The sequence below is a fragment of the Pinus tabuliformis genome, chromosome X, assembly GCF_031772625.1.
Source record: "Pinus tabuliformis cultivar Carrire ecotype Pingquan chromosome X, CPIR1, whole genome shotgun sequence".
Lineage (NCBI taxonomy): Eukaryota > Viridiplantae > Streptophyta > Pinopsida > Pinales > Pinaceae > Pinus > Pinus tabuliformis.
The window spans coordinates 1,617,609,105-1,617,619,861 of NC_142308.1; positions in this window are offsets into that span (position 1 = coordinate 1,617,609,105).

A 10,757-nucleotide genomic window follows, 5' to 3' on the forward strand; every position below is an offset into this window, starting at 1 on the left:
AGCTACCATCCCCAATTGGAGCCAATGTTAGAGTCGTTCTGGTCAGCCCTTCGTCAGAGATCAAAGCTCTTTGTGCATTTCAATTTTAAGTGTCCGCTTAATACATTTAGCTACATTTCGCTAGGGACATGTCATGATCTGACAGAGAAAGTCATGCTACTCATTTCCCCTCATGTTGGGCCTCTGCTGGTTCAGGTCTTTGTCCAAAATCAATCAAATTCATAATAGTCAAGGTCTGGTCATGTTACAGGACAGAGTCATTTTTATGGTTTGAGTCTAGAAATTCATCAGTTTGGTCTTTGAAAAAACATGTCCAGAAACAAGCCATGCAGGCCAGAGGGAGGTCTTATACACCTACAGTGCAGAAAGCTTCATCATCACTGCAAGAGACATCGACTCTTCTTCAAAACTCTGTTTTCAAGAAAAGTCAAACAGTGCCATTTATAACAAAATTTTCCAAAAAAGTCACCAATTGATTTTTCAGATGTAGTCATGGATTTTGAAGCCAGAGGCCCAGTCACACAGTCCCCGCAAAGAAACACCAAAAATTTCATCAAGAGAGCCAAAAATTTTGAAGAAAAATGAAAAGCAGAGTTTTTAAAGTCAATAAAAAAAAAAGTGCAAAACAAAAACATTATAAAGTGGGTTTTCATAGAAGGAAAAATCAAACCAGTTTCTCTCAAAGCCTATAAATACATATTCTGGGCCAAAGCAAAGCCATTGTGTCATTGAAGACTTGGAAAGACAGTGAAAAAGGTGGGAGAGTGAGATTGGTGAGCGTTTGAGTGATTTGGGAGGCGATTTGGTAAGCGCAGCACATACACTAGGTCGCGCGGCGCACTGGCAGCCGACTTGCAGTGGAAAATTTGCAAGGGCGCGACGTGTATAAGGCGCATGGCACACTGGGAAGAGCGCGCGGTGCACACAGTCCAGCGGCCCAAAAAATGGTGCCAAACACTTCAACAGTTGGGAAAAGCTATCAAATCACGAGATTTGCAGGGCATCTACCAGTTCAGTGGGTTCAGAGGGCAACAAAGAAATTCAGGGTGCAATCAGAAGAAATGGCATCGGGAACTTCATCAGACTATGAGGGGGGAACTCACAGTGACACAGCTTCAGGAGAACAGGCTCCCCGGAGACCTAGGAGCGGCAGACATGTCAGGGATGAACCAAACACCCTCACTGAGTTGCAGGCATGCCCTCTTGCTATGTCTTGTTTCCAGCACTTGGCATGTTTCGAATTTTTTCAGAGGGTGGAAAATGTCAGAATTCATCATGAGTTGGCCCGTCTTTTTGCACTTCACCTACATGGAGGACAATCAATCTTGGCAGGGGTCACTTTCACATTGACACCTGAAACCATATCAGTGGCAACAGGCATACTGAATGTTGGAGAACGGTGGCACAAGAAGTTGAAGGTGGAGAGGGAACTTTACGATCCTTACATTAAGGCCAGTTGTTTGAGTCAGCTCATGAGAGTTTTCCCATTCAGATTTCAGAGAGATGATTATGCTCCGCTCATGAGATTAATCATGAAATACTTCAGTTGTGAGGGGAGGTTTTCTCACCTTTATGCATATCACATCAGGTTTCTCATGCACTTTACCAGGGTGCGTATGATGAACCTCCCATTTTTCATTTGCGGGAACATAGAAAGGATGAGAAAGTTCATGCAGCACAAGACCCCTCGGCAGCAGCTCAACAATGTATATCACTTTGCTCTTATCCAGATTTTGGTGGACCATCAACTGGGATTGCAGGGAATTGCTTGGGAGGACTTCATCTCCCGTGACTTTTTAAGCGCCCCACAGGTAGTATCAGAGGCAAAACATGAGACAGGTGGTCCTTCTCATCAGCATGAGCACCATGAGACCACTATGGTGCCATTTTCCATCACATATCAGAGAGGCTATCCGAAAGGCACCAGGCCTTTGTTTGCAACAGCAAAGCGAGTGTTATCTCCACCCGGGGTGGAAGGGTCCTCGCTTCCTACATCGGCAATACAAGTACAGGTACGGGACAAGGGAAAAAAGCCCAAGCATGAGGAGGGGCCTTCAGGTGTGCCACTAGGTAAACAAGAGACTGGATTCATTCTCATTCGTGATGATGATGATACAGACACACGTCCACAAAATGCACAGCTGAAAGAGATCTTCCAGGAGCAAGAAGCAGAGATTCACTCCTTGACCCTCAAGTTGGAGATGGCCAAATGGAACATCAGGTATTTAGAGCAGAGGAACAAACAGCTGGAAGACCAGCATGTGATCATGGAGCTGCAGAACATCCGTGAGGATCGCCTAACTGCCCAGCAAAGGGGGATTGAATTCACTTCATTGGAGCAACAGGTTATGGAGGATCGTGAGTTTGTTCTTGAGAGAGTTAACATGCACCTGGACAACATGCTGAACAAGGCCGATGACGACAACACACTGTTGAGACACATGGCTCGTCATTACAGGGTACAGAACTTGAGTTTGAGAGCCCTCTCATGCTCTCGTAGGGCTAGCTACGAGACTGAGCGTGGTTTGTGGTTACCCTAATTTTTGCCTTCCTTGAGCCTAAGGTAGATTTAGGTGCTAACAGGCTGTTTCAGTTAAGTTGGATCCCTTTAAACTTGCTGATATTTGTAGCAATTCTATGTTGGAATCTTCTTTTCTTTCATCTCTCAACTGATACTCTTTGACCCTGCTACTCTTTGACCCTGCTGCTCTACTTTTACTTATTTCACCTAGTTGCCTTCAGATTTACTGTGCAATAACTTTCTAATGTAAATTTATTACAGTAAATTTGTCATGTTTTGCCACCATTCCGCATTAGGTAGTTTTACATTCATCATCCTTCTATAGATTTCATTGGCCTCTGTGTACTTTGTGAAATTTGGCTTATTGAGGAACAAGTGTTTCACCTCATGTTCTGGGAAAAAATAAAATTCAAATGTATCATATAACACTTTTCCTATTGGAAAAGATTTAATAGTTGAAGAGTTAGCTTGTTCCTTGTCCAACTTCTTGAGTCTATCACTATAGTCCAGCTGAGGCATTAGCTTGTCATTTATGACCGTAGGATTGGGAAGACGCTTCTCCCTCAAAATCTGAAACTTAGCCATGAATCTGTCAATGGCTACCTGCATGTTATGGCATTTCTCTTCTAGGTCAAGCATAAGGTTTCTTTTGGAAAGAACCTTCCTAATCTCTAGAATGACCTCAATCCTATCTTCTATGTTAAGCTCATGGAGCTCATATCTATTCTTGTTGTTTAAGAAATGGATGAGTCGATTGGGATCCTATGGTTTATTCCCCAGTTCTTCCCTTACATTTTGAATAGCTTTAGTGGCTACCTTCACTAATTCTGTCTGCTCAAATATCCAAATATCATTGATAGATTCAATGATATTGGCCCAAAGCATTTCTTTGGTTTGCCCTAGAGGTTTCTGTAATGTTAAATCCTTCTCCAGGATTTTGATTCTTTCACCCATTCTCTAGGCCTTCTATGTTTCTTCTTTCTACTGGAGTTGGGCAAGTTTGCAGTCTGTTTCTAGACTTGCCACTTTCTCCTTTAATCTCTTTAGCTCTGTAGCCTGGTAGACATATCTTCCATGGCTTTCACAATTTCTTTTACTTTATTTGTTGATGTACCTGTTGCTATAGTAGATTATGCATTTACTGGCAATGTTGTGGCAGGTGGAGCTGTGGGTGCCAGTGATGTTGCCAGTGTGGATGGAACTGCTATAGAAAATGTGGGGATGACAGTTCTGGAAGTTGTGGCCAAGTCACTTTGCTTTGACTGAATTAAAGTGTCCAACTCCTTCTCTGTTTCCTTGAGTTGATCATTTAGCTTCAGGACCAAGTCCATGAGCTCTTCATGTCCTTGTTGTGCATCTAATACTTCCTGTGTTTGTGGATGATGCAGCTGGGGTATCTTTAGTTGCTTCTTGAGTGCAGCTATGTCATCATTTTTCTTCTTAATCAGTTGCTCTGTAGCTTTTACATCTTTGGGATCGTGTCCCAATTCAATCACTAAGTCCTCTAAGGACTTGATTCTATTAACTTTAGCCTACGATGAGGCTTTCTCCAACTGAAATTGGGCTGATGTATTGTTCATGGAGTTCTGTAATTGGTGGGTAGCAATGGCCTTCCCTGTTAATGTGGAGTATATCATCTCCCCTATTTTCTTGTGCATTTCAATCTATTCAATGGGATGAATATCCCTTGCCAGTACTTCAAAGTCCACTTTCTCAAAATCTGATGTTGTCCTAGGTTGCTGAGTGGTTGGCTTGATGAAAGTCGTCTACATTTTCCCCTCTTTGGCATCAAAGGCTGACATTATCCTTGTTTGATTAGTGGGTTTCATCTTTAGATATTGTACATATGTTTGGGCCTTAAGCCTCTCAGTCCTAGCCTTGATCTCTTTGTATCTCTCCTTAATATCTTAGTCCTTATCTATAGGCATTCTGAAGGAAGACACTTCAATACTTTGTTGCCTTTCCAACTTCTGAGTTTGTGATTTGGAAGGCTCTGGCATGCCTCCAAATGGAGTGGTAGGCCTGCTCCTATTTCCTTCCACACTAGTGACCTCTGCTATTTCCTTTGTGTATTCCTGTTCAGAGACAGGATTCACTCTTTGTCTTTTAGCTTGGCTTATTTCTACATAAGCTTGTGAAGTTTCTCTTGTTGAAGTGGTGGCCCCTTCCCTATTTCTCTTTAGGTTTTTCTCCTCATTTAGAGGAGTCTGTACAACTGGGGGGGTGCTCATGGTTGTCTCTGGTATGTCTGGTATGTCTGATTTTTCTAGTACCTCTGATGGTTCTGTCCTGGTTGACTGGTCTGGCCTATCTGATTGTTCTAGCCTATCTGACTGTTCTAGCACCTGCAGGAAAGAATCCTCATCAAGTTGTTTTTCCAGATCAGTTAATGTGTTTTCCACAACAACTTCTTCATTATCCCTGTCCTCTAAAGTGTTTTCCACCCATTACAATTGGTTGGCATACATTTCTATCTCATGGATGCGGTGATGGATATAGGGGGCCATCTTATTCTTCTGCCTTCTTTTGCAGATGAAGTCCAAGGGATCATATCTCCATATGAAGCTCTATTTTAGTTTTAATATCTAAAGGATTAGGTCTGCCTCCTTCCCATCTTCTCTACTATTACAAATAAAGGGACCCAATTGGTCTTTCATCTTGAGTTGGGATTTATTTTGGCTTTAACAACGTTTACCTCATCTGAATTTATTATTTGCCTATAGTACTCCAGGGCAATAACCTCATTTGGAGGTATTTAGGTAGTTTGTATGGGGCCAGCTCACAGCCATAAATCTTGATTTCAGTTTGGATTTGGTACAAGTACCAATCTCCCACCTGATGATTGATGTTTAGATGAAGGACACTCCTAATTTCAGGACTGATTCTTGGTGGAGGGGTTCCAGTGAACATGGTCATCACAGGGTGGACAAAGGAATCAATGAATTCATTGTATGAATAGGGGGAGGGATGTTGATGAATCAATGGGGTCTAGAAGATAAGTGATCTTGGTTGGCCCTTGGTGTCCAATTTTTGCAAGGTAAGTGAGAATTTGTTGGACTAGTAATATAGGAAAAGGTGATACAAGACTGAGGAATACTTGAAAACTCTCTTATTACTCATTCTGAGGAACTGTTCATGCATCCTGTCAGCTATGAACTAAGCATAGTCATATATGACAGCAGTAGGTTGTCCTAGAGTGTATATGGACATGAAAGCTAAAATAATCTCATCAATATATTCACTAGTGGTATAACCCAGGACTCTAGATATCATATCCACAATACTTTTTCCCCATGGAGAAAATAAAACTGCTACATATGGAAGGGGGTCTTTGGGGCTATACTTCTCTTCTACGATGAAGGTTTGGATTATTTGAGCCAATCTTGCAGGGTTGAGTTTGGGATATAATTCCAACAGGTCTCCAATGAAGAGGGGAGTCAAGTTTTGGCTAGGTTGGAGTTGTAGCATCTCGTTTATAGATTTAGCAGTGATAGTGAAAAGTATGGCCTGGTTAGGGGACATGACTGCTCTTTGGCTGGGGACATAGTTGGCATTGCAATAATGTACAATTTATGGGAAAATGTGGACTCTGGGTAACTGGTACTTAGGAAAATTGGACTCCCACAGCCCAATTTCATCGGCCTGGTTCAAGTATCTATCCCTACTTTGGCAGTGTACTTTGAGCAGGGATTCATGGACAGTGGTGTCCTTTATCTAGAAATCCCTGTCAGCCAAGGGAAGGTGGTCCAGGTCTAAGTGGGGTGTAGAGATAGATCTCACATCCATGGCAATTGGGGAAGCCATTCTTAGTTCTTATGGATTTGAGAATGGAGGTGGTAATTTGCAGTGTTTTTTGGGAAATGGTGTTTAACACAGAGTGGGTTTAAGTCCTTGAGCTTCTTTGATTAATTTTTATCTTTTAACTAAGGAAAATCATTAACTGGTTTTGAAATTGACAGGGTTTCTCAGTGAATTATGGCTTAAATACCTGGAATTGAGGTAAACTAGCTTTGAACAGGGTGGTTGGTGATTGCGAATGGTCGAGAAGGGCTCGTGTAGTTTACAAATGGTCGAAAAGGGCTCTGTGTAGGCTGCAAGGTTGTCTAAGTGTCTTTGGAGTGCAACTGAGCATGGGTTGACGGCTTCAAATGTTTACAGATGACGTGCATGCGCGTAGAGGTTTTACCATTGAAATTTTAAAAAAACAAATGATTTGGGGCTTTTGGATTTTATGGGCGGAAAAATTAGTTTTTGTGGGTACGGGGGTGAACAGTGATGGTTTTGTCATGTAGTGGACGGGTGGTAAATGGTTTCTATCTCACCGCTTATGGGCGCTCGATGGTATTGGGAAGAGGCCACCCAATGCCAGTCATCCACAAACACGTTGCATTAGGGGCTGGTGGAAAACCCACTTTTTTGGGTGGGTATAGTTCAACAGATGGGTTGGCCTGATATGGATAAGGACAGTCAGATGTGGGGGAAGCAATCACACAGTGATCGGGCGGGGAAACTGCACGAAGGGTAGTTGGGGCCCCGATGGGTGATTAAGTGTAGCGGTATCGAGTTAATGACATATTAAGGCGGGATTATGTCGTCAGGGTGATTAATGAAAGATTTAATCGAGGTTAACAATTGAGGGCGGGATTTTAATATTTTTGAGGGATAAGGGGTAGCGATATAGTTTATATTTAAAGTAAGGGGTGGGGTTATTTTATATAAAGGAGCTATATATATACGGGAAAATGGATTTTCATTGGGATTTAATGTAATAAAATTAATAGTTAATATGAATGTGAGGAAAAGGGACACAGTACACTAATAAAATGCTTTTTCATGATTTAAATGCTTCTCACTTTTTAACATCAATACTTAGGGTAATGTGTTTTTTGTGGGTTTTTTAAGGAAAAAGGGGTTTTCCATGGGGGTGATTACTTTCCCTAGGCAAATAGTGTTTTAACCTTAGGAAAAGGGGTTTTATTGGGGAAATGAGGGGGAATGGAGGGAGATGATTTTTTATAAGGGGAATTTAGTACTTGATAGACATAAATCATTGAGCCGAGGGTCCGGTCCCTCCAAAAGTCAGAGAAATGCTCTGAGCCTCTTTGACTTAAAGGTTTTAAGTACTTTGAGCTTCTTTATGGGAAATTAGTAAAGTAAAGGGGTGAAATGAATGGGGAAAGTTAATTAATTGACTTTGTAAACCTTATGCATGCTTAATTTCCCATTCACATTTGAAACACATGTTGAAATATGATAAATGTGCTTTTGTTTAGTCAGTCATCATGCTTCTGCAACCTTTCTTCTACTTACCCATCTATTCATCCTACCATTTTTACCTCTCTTTACAATAGTAAACTAACTAAATCTAACCTTATTACATCCAAGGGCTTAGATTAAACAGTTGAGCTCCTTTTATTTACTCTACCTATCTACTTACCAGCCAAGGTTACACTGTTTGGCTATATTTTTATTCTCTATCTATAGACATGAAATTGAAAACATGAAATAGTCACGTTTAAACATTTTCACTATCATGGATTGTGGCATGAATAACAAGCTACACACAATCATTTATTCTGCATAAAAAGTAAATAGTAGTGGCATTTTGGCTTGCTCACTTTCATGGTCTTTTGTTTTTGGGGTTCATATTTTTTACTTTTTTGGACCTTTTCTTATTCTTTTTGTCCTTTGATTATTCTTTTAGGACATACCCTCTTTACATTTTTTAATTTTTCAATATGGAAAACATTTTCAGAAGGAAAAGGTATGTACATATTACAAGTTTTAATCTTATTCATTCAAAAATTATGACTCCTATTGGTATAGGAACCTAACAGTGGATATACGCTGGTTTATTTCAACAAAGTAGTGTATATTGTTAAAAAAAAAAAACATAATTGTGAAAGTTAAAGTACTGATTCACTTGCCCCTCTCAGCATTTTCCCCAACAATTTCTATCAGAGCGGGTCCTTCGGAAGAAGCTTGATCACTTGAAGGGAGATCTCTCAAGATGAATAATCACAAAGGCATGTGATCTATCAAACCGCCAATATTCAATGAAAATAACTTAGCATATTGGAAGATAAGAACTAGAGCCTATCTTCAGTCACTTGGAGATGATGTTTGGGCCATTGTGGAAGGAGGATACCAATATCCAGTAGTAATCCCCACAGATCCAACAAAAAAGAAATAATATTCAAACAATGCCAATGTTGTCAATCCGTTATTGGTACGTCTATCAGAATGAGAATTCATCAAAGTCATGCAGCTCAACACATCGAAAGAAATATGGGACAAAATCATTCAAAGCTATGAAGGAGACTCCCAAGTAAAATGTGCTAAGCTCCAAACTCTCAAAATTTAGTATGAAACTCTCAAGATACATAGTGATGAATGTATTGCTAGTTACGTTTTACCAGTAGATGAGATTGTAAATTGTATGAAGAATCTGGGTGAAGAAATAAAGGAGGCTACTTTAGTAGAGAAAATTTTGAGATCTATGTCTTCTAAATTTTAGTCAAAAGTATCTACCATAGAAGAGAAGCAGGATATTCAATCTATTACTGTTGTTCAAATTCGTGGAATTTTAACTGCCTTTGAAATCAGGAAAGGAGGTCCATTAGATATTAGAGAAGCCACTTTCAAAGCTTCAGCAAAGGGAAAATAAAAGGAAGATCTCAAGGAATCAGGATATATTTCAGAAGAATATGAGGCCAACTTTGTAAAGAAGATTCAACGGGGTTCCGAAAGATTCAGAGGTAAGCTTCATTCAAATGTTTTTCTTGTGGTAGAGTTGGCCATTATGCTGCTAAATGTCCTCATAAAGATAATCATGAAAAAGTAAAGGAGTCTACAAAATGTAATAGAAAGCAGTTTGTTAATAGAAGAATTTATTATACACATGAAGATAGTGATGTCTTGTCTAATAGTGATGAAGATGAATCTAAACAAGATTTAAACTACTCATGGATTATGACAATGATGGTTTTATGGATGCTTTAAAAGAGGAAGATTTTCTTGAAGAAATCACTCAACTTAAAATCGGTTTGGAAGAAAAGAATATGGTCATAGACACTTTGACACATCAACTCACTGAAAGAGAAAATCACAATGAAAAATTAGAATGTGAAGTAGTGGGTCTAAGAAAAGAACTTGAGAAGACAAAATATTTTAATCTTATATTTGCTAAAGGATCAGAAACCTTAGATGAAATCATAAAGGTTCAGTGTTCTCCGCTTATAAAGATTGGTTTGGGATACACTGGAGAAACATCTCAACCAAAAAAGCCTTCAGTCAACACCAAAAGCTATCTTGATGCAACAAAAACCAGTTAACAATGCATCAATGCTAAGTAAAATCCTAAAGGTACTCCCCAGGTAAATCATGCTCATTTTACTCCAAGGGTGAACATCAATAGAAGCACCAATCAAAAGGTGAACAACACCAAAAGGTTTTATGATCATAAAAACTTCTTCTTTAATGGGCAACATTATTCGTGTTTCCCTTCTTATACTTGATATTCAAATGGAACAGTTGCAGATATGTGGACCACTTCTGATGGTGATCATTCTGCAACTTCCCTTGCATCTATATGAACTGCAGGTGCTGGTGGTTTTGTGTGGATGATCGTTTGCTTCCCCAAAATGTAATGCTTCCATTGTCGACAGGCCTACACAATGGAATACATCTCTTTGTCATAAGTGGGAGACTTCTGGATTGTGTCTGAAAGTGTCTCACTGTGATATGCCACTAGATGCCCATGTTGAGTAAGGACTACCCCAATAGCATAGTCAGAGGCATTTGTCTCAATCTCAAATGGTTGTTGCAAGTCTGGTAATGCGAGCACTAGTGCCAAGTAGAGGCGATGTTTCAACTTTGTGAATGCTTTCTATTGAGATTCAGACCAAAAGAATTTTTCTTTCACTCCTCCCTTGGTGACTTGACTCAAGGGTCAAGTGATATGAGAAAATATCAACACAAACCTGCGATAGAAGTTGGCAAGACCCAGAAAGTTGTGGAGCTCTGTCAGAGTGGTTGGAGATGGCCAATCCTGAATGACTTGGATCTTGGCTAGATCCACATGCACCCCCCATTCATCAATAATGTATCCTAGATACTAAACTTGGGTCATGCCAAAAGTGCATTCCTCCAAATTCGCACATAACTTGTTTTGCCGCAGTGTTTGGAGAACCTATCGGATGTGGTGGAGGTGCTCTTCCCAACTCTGGCTGAAGAT